Below are 13,568 nucleotides of genomic sequence, written 5' to 3'. Positions count from 1 at the left end.
AGCCCAATGACTAGCTAATTGAGGGTTTTTTATTTCAGTAAGGAGATATGGAAAAAGTCCCCTAACTCACACGCACCTATATACAGTGAAAGGGTGAGGGTAACCACAGTGTTTGAGTGATTTGATAGGGTGAGATAACTCACTATGGCAATTACAGAGAGCCGAAAAACGGCTATCAGTAGGTTTAAGAAGACACCAGACAAGTTACCAACTATCCAAAAGGGTTGGATGTCTACTCTTGAGAAGCGCCTTACATCTTTTCTTTTAATAGCACATATGTTTTTTAGTTCGTCACATATCAAATTAAGTCCTTCCGTGACATGTTTCGTAATTTTGGAAAAAAGGCAATTGGAAGCATCTGAGATCCATCAAAATTTACCTTTATGACTTTTAAAAGTTGGAAACAGGATGGGAAGCTTGTTAGTTTCTTCCTAAAATCCTATCTCGGTCATACTTTTACATGTTCTCTGGATAATAATATCCAGGTCTTCTGTAATGTAATAGAACTCACTACCTCTAAGTTGGTTTTCAGCTGCTTCAAAGGCAAGTTTTTTGCACAGATGAAAAATTTCATGTTAGATGCTTTATCTAAACCCACAATGAACCATTTCAACTTAAGCTTGCAAAACAATCTGGAAAGTTCATAGGTGAGCCAAGTAGACTCAATAAGTATCCACTCATGTGAGAGTTGTGAAACTAGGCTAGAAAAGACAACCACCAATGTTTTTTTCAATTCATGTTGAATTGATAACTCCAATTGGAGTTTACTGACCAAGTCGGCTAGACATTCAGTAAGTGCTTTTAAAGCAATATGAGGATTAAGTGGTTGAGCAGGTATGTGATTGAGGCCTTTAGTAAGGAGGCATCTTACAGAGCTATTCTTAATAATAGAGGGATCTGTGGTACAAACATGTCTTTCAAAATTTCCAAATTTAATTGTAAACGCATTCCTTAAGTGACAATCATATGACAAAGGTTTTCCTTTTCTAGGAGTCTCAACTTTTACATATTAAATCTCGTTTTTATTCATATATATTTTTCCTTGTTTGTTTGTCCTGATTTCCTCTTCAAACTCTATTTCATGGTCATCAATGTGAATGGCATACTCTTCATTAGGATCCAGGTAAATGTGAGCTCCATGGACATTAGTCTTATAAAAGGTGAGTATGTGCTTATATTGCATTGTTGTTTTGGTTCCTGACTGAGTTGAAGGAAGACAGTTCAGATGTTGAATCAGAATAAATATATGGGACTTCTTCAAAGATAGTGCCCAATTGATCTCTTTGGTGGATACCCTACTAGCGGTCTCTCCAAGTATGCCTTGATTTTCTAGTATACGAACATATCTAAGGTTCATATAGACTTGTTAAGCCTTGGATAGACTACTTACCGACGGATTGAATTGTTATCCGGCTTTCCACTTGACTTGAATTCAACTCCTGTCAAGCTCCGAGTTCTTTGCATGCAAGCTGGTTGTTATGTCAATTTTAACCAAGTTAGTTGTTTTTCTCTCAAAGACTGTACAATTTTTGCTAACTATTGTGATTGGTCTGTGTATATCACTTCAACCCGAGCTAAGTGAGTCAGCAAATGAAACTTCCAAATTCTACCCTTGCAAGGAGCTAAAGGACTAATCTGCAACCTGGAAACTGAGTTAACATGTACTAAATTGGATCCAATGAAACCCAAACTTGACCATTGACCGTGTATTATGTTGCTCTAGCACTGTACGAGCTCAAAAGTCCAAAATCTTGTCTCTGGGGCTCATAAGTAAATAATCGTGATTATTTACTTTTTCACGCTTTTTAGGCTTGTTTTTCCATAAAGACACCTTGTTGTAGTCTCTAGACAAGTTTCACTAAATTTGAACAAGATTTGTCCAATTTATCAATTGTTTAGTGTCCATAGGCTCAGTTTTCAAGAATCTGGTTTAAGTCTCACTTTTGTGATCCAAATTTCACCAAATTTGATATGAGTATTCTACTTAATAAGGTTAACCCTGTGGTATACTAAGTTTTGTGCAAAAACTCTCAAATCTTGGGTAGATGTAAATAATCGTGATTATTTACTTCTGAGATTTTTTAGCATTTTTTTTGCCAAGATGATGATACAAACAAGTAAAGCATCTCAACTTAAGCTCCCTAGCAAAGTTTCACCAAGTTTGGATAAAACCTGCTCAATTTGTCAACAGTTTTGTGTCTGCAGACTATCTTTACAAAACTGGCCACAATTTTCACTTTAAAGATCCAAATCTTACCAAAATTTGATATGAATGTTCAATACAACATGATGGAATATGTGGTATGCTTGGTTGGCCAAAAATGTTTGCAAATTTGGTAAAAGTAAATAATTGCAATTATTTACTTCAGTATCATCTGAGTATATACACATGATAAACACTTCAAACTAAGCCTTTGAGTCAAGTTTCACAAAATTTGAACAAGATTTATTAAGTCAAACTGAATTTCTCGACAATCAGTATAGTTTTTAGTTTTTATCAAGTTTTTGGTCTGTTTTGTGATCCAAACTCTAAGAGCCTTCACAAAAGATGTTTGTAATCATGCATAGAGTCTCTGGTATCAACCTTGATCAATTTTGAGCTAAATGTAAATAATTGTGATCATTTACTTTTGGCCTAGAACAATTTTTTGCAATTTTTTCAATACTCAGTCTTTTTGTGACTTGTTATAAGCCTCTGAGTCAAGTCAAACTCAATTTGACCTAAATTCTCAAGAAAATATAAATAATTTGAGTTTTTGCCAACTCTTGAAAATTTATCTCAAATGCATCCTTATGCTTACCCACTGGTTCTTACAACTTTTATGAGCATAATCTTCAGCCGGTTTCGGTGGTTGACAGTCTTTTGATGCTATTTCAAGCCATAGACCTGAAATTCTGTAACTTCACATAAACAACTCACAAATTATTCTTTTGGAGTAGGCAATTTTTGAGATTCATCTCGGATTCTACTTACCCTACTCTTAGGTTCTGCTGCAATTGGATTGTGGAAGGTGTCCACAAACACTTGTTTTCTTTTTTTTTTTGGTTTTCTAAGCATTGATCTTAATACTTGTCTTGTCCATCAATCATTCTCAAAATCCCAACCTAATCTTATAATCCTACAAGGTACTTAGCAAGTACAATCTACTTCCAAGCTACCTCTATACATCAAAAGACGACACTCTTAAGCTATGCGGTTTTAAAGAGAAAGTTTAACTCTAGGTGATCCGAGAGAAAGTTAAAGGACAACTACACTAGACGCTCTTGCTTTTCCTATTTTACGTCTATTCGTCCCCGAGAATGGCGCCAAATGTGGAGGGTTTCCTAACCTCACTTATATCTTATTGCAAACATAGCGAGAACCACGAACATAATTGTCAATCCATGGAACGAAGCTAACTCGACCAATGCATAGAGACTACAAGAGGGTGTCAATCTCTTGGAAAACAAAAGACGACTTGCATCTAACACAAGCTACACTCAAATGACCTAAGTCATCAAAAGCTAGTCGCTAATCGGCAAGCAAACCATGATCTTTACAGCATCAAACGACATCCAAATGCTATGAAACTTTTAGGACAAGTATATAAGACCTAAGCACACATGCTTATGGTCTCAAATCTCACTTTCAATGAAGTGCAAAAAATGCGATTATTAACAGAAGTGAGATTTTGACGTAGTCATTTATGACCCCGAATGCATCTAAATGCTTAGCAATGATGTCCCAATACACCCCCGCCTATACCTAGCTTAAATTCCTACTTATAATGAAATTAGCCATGGATCAATGACGTCAAATGCTACGATTTGTCATGATATGTCAATGTCAATGCGTAGAGCTCTTACCTGTGGTTGCAACGCAACAGACGGCGCTGCAATGTGACAACCGACAAGGGAGATAGAAGCATGAGAAGGAGAGAAGAGAGAGCCGTAAGCTCACGCTGTGTATTTTTCATCCAAAAACTTAATAATAACTTTACAAAATTGGCTTTATACCTTAGCCAAAGTTTCTTAGGTCAAAAATTAACCATCTAGGAGCTCTAACTAAGGATAAATTGATACAATTTGGAAGCTTATAGCTCTGGCTCATAAATTACAACCTCCACTCGTCAAATAGGAGTTACAATATTCCCGATTTATCAAAAAAAATAAGCTCCCAAAAAATGTTACATGAGTTAGCTTGCTGCTAACACTACACGTTCATCACATAAGGGTTATGTGTATCCTTGATGCGTAGACCTTTTCATATATTCTACCATCATCAAGCTTCACTATGAAATGTCATTCACTTCCTTCAAGTGACACCTCATAGTCACACACGATGATAGAACCTTTGGTTGAGTTGTTGCCATGCACCAAGTGGTCCATGATTTGAGAAGTAGAAGATGCAGCCAAATGCTTTTGAGATAAAGGCAACAAAGCATGGCATGTATGGTAGCATATTATGCAAGATTCATCAACAAGAAGAGTCTTACTACAACAATGAGGACAATAAATACCCTGCCTTTTTTTGAAGTGCACACGACTTCACCCTCGTTGGTGTTTGTGCCTCAACGAACCTGTGAGCCTCCTAGTTTTGTTTGGCTGTGAGCTACAATCTAGTGCATCCGAAAGAGAATGAATGATAATTGATAGCCTTCCATGCCCAAGCCGTGTTTGCGTGACGTTGGCTTGAATTTGTTTAATGCTACCTCTACATGGTATGCTCGCCTTCTTTGGCTCATGGAGATTTTTCAGGTTCTCCATAGAGATCTTCAGTTGTCCAAGAGCTACCTCCTTTTCCACCAATGTCCATGTGGAAAATTTATTCGGAAGTTGTTGCAAGATATCTCTAAACTCATGAATACAAGAAACTATCTCCATATCAATCTTGTCCATATCTTTCTCAAAGCTATGCATGTCAACACCCAATTATGCGCCATCACAACCACTCTCTACCTCCACAGCCTGAGGACATTCTTACATTCCATTGTTTGTAGGAAGTTCATCCATTGCATGCAAACTATCCACAATAGGCAAAATTGCATGTAGCATCGAAAAATGTCTTTGTAGTATTAGGGGCACTCCGTATAAATGTTTGCATTGGGAGGACCAATCTGGAAATCACAATAGGAGGACTGTAAACTCACGTGATACGAATTGTCCGAAGATATTCTCTGAATCGTGAAAAAGCAACATAGATTCGTTCACCCCCTGAAGAGTAGATGGATTAAACTCATATCATTGAAATAACTTCTCCCCACTAGTTAGTGCTTTGGTCGCACTCTTGCTTGAGCCATACACAGCAAAACGTACAGAGTCCACTGTTGACATACACACAATGAACTTGTTTAGGGAAAGTAGCTTATATGAGAAAAATGCAAGGAGAATGATCAATGCTCACCTAGCTCTTTCTTCTTCTTGAATAAATCCAATAGAGATCCTCCCATTCAAGTTCCACTCCTTGCATCACCAACAAGTGCATACAATAGGTTAAGCACCGACATGTTTATCCGTGCATCCAACAAAGTGTACTTGATATACTGGCATAATCTCTCCACCAGATTTGTAGTGTCCACATTGCCATGGAAAAATAAGCGCTCAAAATTTGGCCAACGCTCACGCCATATACATGACTTTGAGCACCATCCGTTGGATACATACCACTGAATATTTGCATGCTCGAAGTAGTCCAATAAGAGTTTCTGAAAGTGAGTTTTGAAATCATCCTCACACTTTGAATGCATAGGGTTTCCACATCATAGAATATACTTGATCTTGCAAGTCTTTTGGCACTTAGGGCAAAAGATTCTCTACCCAAAATTTATTGGCATCATGGCATGCAACTTGCACTCGACACCCTCCGTTTTCTTGAGCCCAAGAAGCCCATCATCCCTAGTGGCTCTCAAGATAGTATTCAGCTCTTAAGGACACTTATCTATTAGAATTGCATTTGTCCGAATGCTACCCATCCTTGAGAATATTATGCGGATGGTCAATTCAAGGGCAATGCACTCTTGACATGTCCCAAGGTCACATGTGCACATCATCAACCACACAGGCTATCTCATTCCGGCTTGATTAGGTAAAACGGTGTGAGCGGGATGAAAACACACACAGAGCCTCTATAACGACCCGACACACACTCTTGGAAAGATACACACACACACTATGGGGCACCACTCGGCTTAGACAACACACCTGGCCGAGACAGGGAACACACCTCTGGAGTGAGAGGAGAGAGACTATCCACTTGCCCACTCCACACACACACACACACACACACACACCCAAAAAACTCAGCTCAAAAGAGGAGAATTTCTGATGTTTAGATACAATTGAGTTGGGCCAACACCAATGGGGCAAACAGCTCACACAATATGGGTAAAATAAGCCAGATACAATCACAAACTAGAGCAGAAACTTCGCTCATATGAGAAACTTACACAGAAAAACAGCAGAAAAAGAGTGAGGAATTTGGCAAAATGGACAGCGCCATCGCGTCCGGAACGGCCCAAAACCCCAACCTACAATGTCAAAGTGCTCAAATCCGACCTCGGATGAGCAGTTTACGGCCAAAACAGGCTCCAAAATGGGCAAAAACACACCTGCGGCTGTTCCTCCTCTCTTCTCCACATTTTTTCTGGTCTTCTCTCTGTTTTTTCAGTTCCCACACTTAGATTTATTAGTTGGGCACCCTTGGCCTTTTAGATGACCTCAAACAGACCCCGAACAGGCCAAAAACTGACCTCGCAGTGCATAGTTGTCACCTTTTTGCATCATCCGCACACCTGGCACTCAGCTTTTTTCCAATAATGCATCTCACCACCACGTGAAGTGGACCCAAAAAAAGGTCCTCATGATGACCTTTCTCCATAATTCTCACGAGAAAACACCACTTTGTGTCCGTCCTCATCCGCGTGCAAATATTGACCTCGTTCGCCCTCCTGACGCCACTAGATGCCATCTGACGCACCTGCTGACCTCACGTCGTCGGCCCGCGGATAGCTTCCTCGAGAAGTTTTACACGCTATAAACTCCTCATTATTGTAGAAAAAACACACTGGTACTGGTAATAGTGAAAATCGATGCACTATGTACACCCTGTCCCACCTGTACACATGTGGGCCCCACATAACCACCTGGCTAAGGAAAATGGGCAATCCTTTATTTGATGCACCATGCATGTGTATGTACATATGCGAAATTCCTTGCTCCAAAAAATTCCTGACAACGGCTACTATAATGGCAACACATACACATTTGTCTTGAATGTGCTATCCACAATCCATGTGTTATGTCGTGAGAAGTGAATGCACATCTCCAGCATCCAACTGTCTTGAATGATGATAACAAATGGATTGTGGATGTCTTGCAATGCATTTGGATTGTATGGTTGGACATATGCAACCTTTCAAAAGCAGCATCCACATAAGGATGCAAGGACAACATATAAAAGTGAAAATGAAACTATTGTTGTAAAAGAGGCTACCTTCCCATCACCTTATAACTTCAAAGCCTCCATATGCAGCCCCGACCAATCATTTTTCGATGCTCCATCTAGAAAAAAAATCTTAGGTCAAGAAAATGTTATATAGGTTGAGAGCATAAGTAATGAAAAGTACTACCTTGAAGTCGCACGCTATATGCAAGTTGTTGGACCTCCTTTGGGATCATGAAGAATCGAAAAGTCACCCAATCTACTGGAGGCACTTGTTGCATGTGGAAGTTTTGTTTTGAGACAGACATTTTGGCAACGTGGCGAGATGTACCAACATCAAAGTAATCTTCTATGCAACCGGTAGATAGTATAAGTCAAGCCGAGAGCCAAGAATATGATCGTGATGCATAGCATGAGAACAATAGTGACTTCATTGACTTCTTCTTTGGATTGCACTCGTGACTTGAAAACACAACCACACTTCTTTGTTTTTCTCTCTCTGTGCTTGTCTCTTCCACGATGCCTTCTTGAACCACCACGATGACAAACGTAGATGTCCTCTACCTTACCAAAACTTACTTGGGCTTATCTTATCTTGAAAAGTTTCACCTTATGCTTAAGCACAATACTCTCTAGTGCATCATTCACGTGGGCTTTATCTGTTAGAATTTTCTCACTTGGGTTATTCTCATCAGCATTCAACTTTCCTTCAACCTTATTTCACATAAGCAATTGGGGAAGGAGTGTTGGATCCTTGCTGCACACTTTGCAAGATCTAATCGCGTCTTTGATAAAGGAAATAGGCATGCCATGCTTTCTAACATATGTACGCCATTTCGATTGATAATATCGATAGTTTTTGACATGCCTAGGTCAGCCCCTTGCGGATCAATGTGACATTCTTCTATCCGCCCACTGTTCCAATTGGTGCAATTGCTAGGGGAGGCATCTTCAAGAAGAGCTTGGTCGATCCATCATGTTCCGGTCCTCGAGTATGTAGATTTCCCTTCATCCTATTCCATCTCTTTATGTCATGGACACCTATGTTTCGAAGTGTAGCCAAACTTGGGTTGCAAATCCCCTTCATATCTTGAAGCATTAGGTCGTAGCTTGCTCGATCAAAACTACAGAAGTGGTGAGAAAGATATAAGGATGGATCGGGAGATTGGATCCTAGGTTTGACCATGTGGATTGAGTCCCCACTTGAGGCCCCACTTGGTAGGCTTTCGAGGGAACTGGGCTCCAGCTTTTGGATGGTCGTGATTGCTTGAGTTCCCTTCATTCAGCCAACCATTATTAAAACCCAAGGAATCCTCAGAATCTGGGCTTGAATCTGATTCAGATTCGTTGCTCGCCTCTATACCCTCATTCAAATCAGATATAGGCCCATCCATTTTACACTTCATGGCTTCCTCTTCCTGTGAAGTCACATTGAGATCGATGTTGTGAGTGTCTTTGATCCTCTCTTTGTCGTGCATTACCTCCTCTTCCAGCCAACCTACATTTAGGTCCATCCTCTCCCTCTTTCTTGCCAATTAACCTCCAAGAACACCCAAAAATTTGAAACCCTGCAATCACCCGAATTTTTTTTTTTGTTGGGCGGGGGGGGGGGGGGGGGGGGGGGGGGAGAGAGAGAGAGAGAGAGAGAGAACGATTAAGGAAAAAACTCGCTTCAAAAATTACGAAGCAAAAAAAAAAAAAAAAAATTGTTGAGTTGAGAAAAAATGTGAGAAAGATTTCTCCAAAGCTCCCTCAAAACATCAAATCTACAGAAGTCTACTTATGACACGCATTTGTGGTCATAATGAAAGGAAACTTTACCTAGTCCTTCATACATGCTCTTTCAGAAATATGGAGATGGTGTCCTTGATGTAGGAGTGGTGTTGCCAATCAACATTTTAACGAAGCAAGCACGATCTATTAACAATAAGTTGCTTGACAATGCTTGCTATCACAATCTTATTGCCTAGCCTCGTCACTATATGACACGGGGGTATGGCCCAGAGGGGATTTAGGGCCCCAATTTGGGGGGGGCGAACCGGCTTAAATCTCAACCGTTGGATCTTCCAATGAACTAGGGGTGAACTAGGGACGGGTAAACTAGGGTGTGATCATCTTCCATTCTGACATGGGAAACGATGCGTGCTAGCGTGATGATAGGGCTTTCGTGTGGCAACCAGGAGGCTTCAAATTTGATCCACACCCCACGAGGCAGGTGAACAAGGAGTCAACTAGGCAACTAGGGGTGTTGTTTTTGTTCCCAGTTCACCCCTAGTTCACCAAGCGATCGGACAAGTGAGATCAAAGCCACGGTCCTAGATCCCCCCTGGAGTGACCCCGTGTGCGATAGTGACGAGGATACCCCAAGGCAATCAGTCGCATGTGGTATCAGCAGAAGGCTACCAAGGAATCCAGTACCAGTGGTTATGCAAGCCTTCAAAGTCTAATATAGGCATGTAGGATATCTTTATTCCATGATGAAAACCATGTAGTTCATTTAGTCACTTACCAGGAACACGAGATCGGAACGTCGAACGGGAAACGGAGACTAGCACGAATTGTTGTCATTCCCTGTTGTAGATACTCACATCTAAGACATGGAATGGGGATTTGGAATGGGAAGTTAGAATGAAAACGGAGAACGACAGCTTGAATTATGAGTTTAGGGGACTTGTTTTGGAACGGGAAGTTAGAATGGAAACGGAGAACGACAGCTTGAATTATGAGTTTAGGGGACTTGAAGGTGACTTGTCGCATTGCCGCATGAATTGTCGTGGATAGAGCTCTATATATATGAGGGCAAGGGCTGAAGATGATGATGTACTCACTCTCGTACCTTTGCTTTGGGAATTTTCGATGGATTCCTAACCAAGAAGGAATGGGCAACTTTGAGCTTCCTCTTCTTTATTGCCTGTAAAGCCATTATAACGAAAAAATAAAGTGCATCAAAAGCGGCAAAACTGAACCCGACGCGAATCGAACGCGCAACCTTCTGATCTGGAGTCAGACGCGCTACCATTGCGCCACGGATCCGTTGATTGTAAGACAGTATTCGCTTAATTATTACAATTAATAATTTTTCTCAGGTACAGTTTCTTATCACAATCTCAGATAAAGGTTGACAGATGGAGTCCAAGATATGGCCATTTTAAAGTCTATAATGAAAAAGTCCTATGTATTTAAATACTCGCCTTGACCCGTAAAACTCGCAACCATGCACGTAGTCTTTTCCCCCCCCCCTCTCTCTCTCTCTCTCTCTCTCTCTCTCTCAAGTGTTTTCATCATTAAATATTGGTTATTTAATTTAAAGGTGTGATTAGGCAATTTAGACGATGATGTCAATGAGTTATAAATAAGGCCTTAGCAAAGCATGGAACTCTTGGGATCAAGCTTGGCAAATGAAATGCTCTATTTCTAAATACAAAAAACAAGAAGGATTACTACGACCACTATAGTTTCAGCTCATACCTACAAGAGTCCATAAGAATTCAAGCCTCCCTTTAGCAAGAGCTACTCTAACAAGAATTAGTACAAGGAATTAAAGAGACAAAATGATGAAGTGTATACTAGTTTCCAAAAAAGTTGAGAGAGATTATTAAAAACTATATGAGGAGATGTGGGGAGGACCGGGGAAACAGAGAAATCACGTCTGAATGGGAATAAAAAGTTGAGCAAAAAGTCATATTTGAAAGAACACATCCAAACGTAACCAGAAAAGCAAGTCTAGATAAATACACATATGATGTTGTTGTGGATTTGACTTATGGAGATGGGGGATTTGACATTAAATGCTAAAGAATGGCAAGAGTTGATTGAAGTTCAGAAGGATAAGATTGTGCACAATGAAAATAGATAGCAATCCACATTGGCAAATACATTGTTGATCCACTACTTAGAGAGCCCTAAAAAACTTAACAAGCACGTTGAATGGTTGAAGCTAAAAGTTTAAAATGAAGCAACTCAACAATTCTTTGGATAATGTGGATGCTTACACAGAATGAGATGCTTCCAAATTATATGCACACCAGTAAGGGCTAAGAGTGATAATGATCTCCCCATGGCAATTTCATGGTGACAGGGCTTGTGAGTTACCCACATATCCCAATGCAATTTTGATTTTGCAAAGAGTGCCAATCTATCATTTAATTGATATTGACAAAAATATCAGTCACAACAACAAAAAGCTTCCACTTGGGAACACAGAGTCTTGTAGTACTACAAATGGATTTCTTGATGGGGCATATACACAAGTTTTTGTGTCTTCAAGATTATGCAAAAGGAATTAAAGAAGCCTCGTTTTGTTAAGTTCCATTAAGCGTTTAGTAAAAGCGATCATCATAATTTTTAAATTTGCTACCTTTAACGGACCACGTACTAGCAAAATGGAAAATTGTAAGATGACTTCTGCAAAGAAAATTTTGTTAAATCAAAAAATTTATATAGATGGTACGAGAATACGTATTGGTAAGAGAATAAATTGGTTATTAAGGATGTTGAAGAATTTTTATAATTGTCATGAGATTATATATTGAACCTTTGACCATATAATGTAGACATTGATGAGACAAGTAATAGTAGGCCGATCGAGAGTGACACCAAAGTAATTCTAGCATCATGAAGACTAAGCTGCAAAGGTGTCTCTATACATAGCAAGGGCTTGCAATCCTTAAGACCAAATCTATGTAGCAATGTCTCAATGTATTTGTCTAACACAAGCAATGTCTCCATCACGCTGATGAATCTTATGTCTAAATAAGATGCAAAAGCCCCAAATTTAACACTCTAAGAAATTTTTCAACCAACCATAAAAGCATCAATGTCTCCCGCATTTGGTCATCAACACCATGCCACCAACATAGACAACAATGATCAAAAGTACATGATATGTACATCTGATGTACATAGTGCTCTTAATTGGAATGTTTTGAGAACCATGCTAGCCAAATAATCATGTATTCCTCATACCAAGCACATGGAGCTTGCATTAAACCATGCATAGCCTTTTTCCAACCTAGACACCTCGTTTTCCTACCATTTTTTAACAAAATCACAAAGTTGCAAGTGTAAGGAAGCGGATGCTATCCCTAATGGACATGGCTTGGAGGTTGAGAGAGTAGATAAGGAGATAAAAGAGAAGAGGGTGAGAGAGATGAGTACAAAAGCACTAAGACAAAAGAAAAAGAGAGAAACAATTAGATCTTCATAAGCCTTATAAATAGGCTTTACAATGATAAGATGATGTTCACACTCATTTTGGCTGCCCAAGTTGCCCCCTTAAGCCAAACTTGGGGCAAATCATCACAAGTACTTGGTGGTGGGTTCTCTTGCATACACATGGATGTTCTCATTGGATTTAGCACTAATAGTTCTCATCAGATACATCATGGCGAGTCTCGGTGGATTCATCACAGTTCAATTGGATACAACCACCTTGCACACACATGTAGACTCATCACAAGTGGACGAAAGGTCTTACCTACAGCCTTGTTTTTTCTTTAGTCGGGGCAGTGTCTAGTCCCCTTGTGTGCGAGCTATGGTGCTACTTCCAAGATACTCCCGCATGCCTCCTTGCTACGGTGCCACTCAATAGGATACTTCAATGTCAAAATACCCCATTTTGGTTGTGCTTTGTTGCCTATGCACGCATCTTTTTGACCCATACCAATGATGGCCCCTCTGTGTCGAGCCTCCCCACAATGGTGGGGAATACAACTTGAGGTGCATCACCTCTAGCAAACCCAGCCTTCACCATACCAAAACCATTTTCACACACAAGAGGTTGCACTTCCTAGACATCCACCATTTCGTTCGCCTTCTCTCTCCACGCAATAGAATCCTTGTCTACATTCTCCAACAAGATCTCCAAGCTTAGGATTCTATGCCAAGGCTCTGATACCACTTGTAGAGAAGCGGATGCTATCCCTAATGGACATGGCTTGGAGGTTGAGAGAGCAGATAAGGAGATAAGAAAGAAGAGGGTGAGAGAGCAGAGTATAGTAGCGCTTAGACAAGAAAAAGAGAGAATCAATTAAGTCTTCATAAGCCTTATAAATAGGCTTTACAATGATAAGATGATGTTCACACTCAGTTTGGCCGCCCAAGCTGGGCTTATCCCCAAAAAAAAGTCTTGTCAAAATTAATGCACTCC

The 13,568-nt window shown here is 40.0% G+C and overlaps 1 non-coding gene and 1 pseudogene across 1 annotated transcript; both read right to left on the bottom strand.

The window, feature by feature from the left end:
• LOC147431194 (uncharacterized) overlaps positions 1-8,934 on the bottom strand; it is a 66,486-nt pseudogene extending 57,552 nt beyond the window's left edge.
• A 1,447-nt stretch (positions 8,935-10,381) lies between these two features.
• Positions 10,382-10,453, bottom strand: TRNAW-CCA (transfer RNA tryptophan (anticodon CCA)). The gene has a single exon. It is a non-coding gene; the product is annotated as a tRNA-Trp (tRNA).
• Between the last annotated feature and the right edge of the window lie 3,115 nt (positions 10,454-13,568).

This window comes from Adiantum capillus-veneris, chromosome 21, assembly GCF_014529385.1.
Source record: "Adiantum capillus-veneris isolate H3 chromosome 21, ASM1452938v2, whole genome shotgun sequence".
Taxonomy (NCBI): domain Eukaryota; kingdom Viridiplantae; phylum Streptophyta; class Polypodiopsida; order Polypodiales; family Pteridaceae; genus Adiantum; species Adiantum capillus-veneris.
This window is presented reverse-complemented; position numbering and strand designations above follow the sequence as displayed.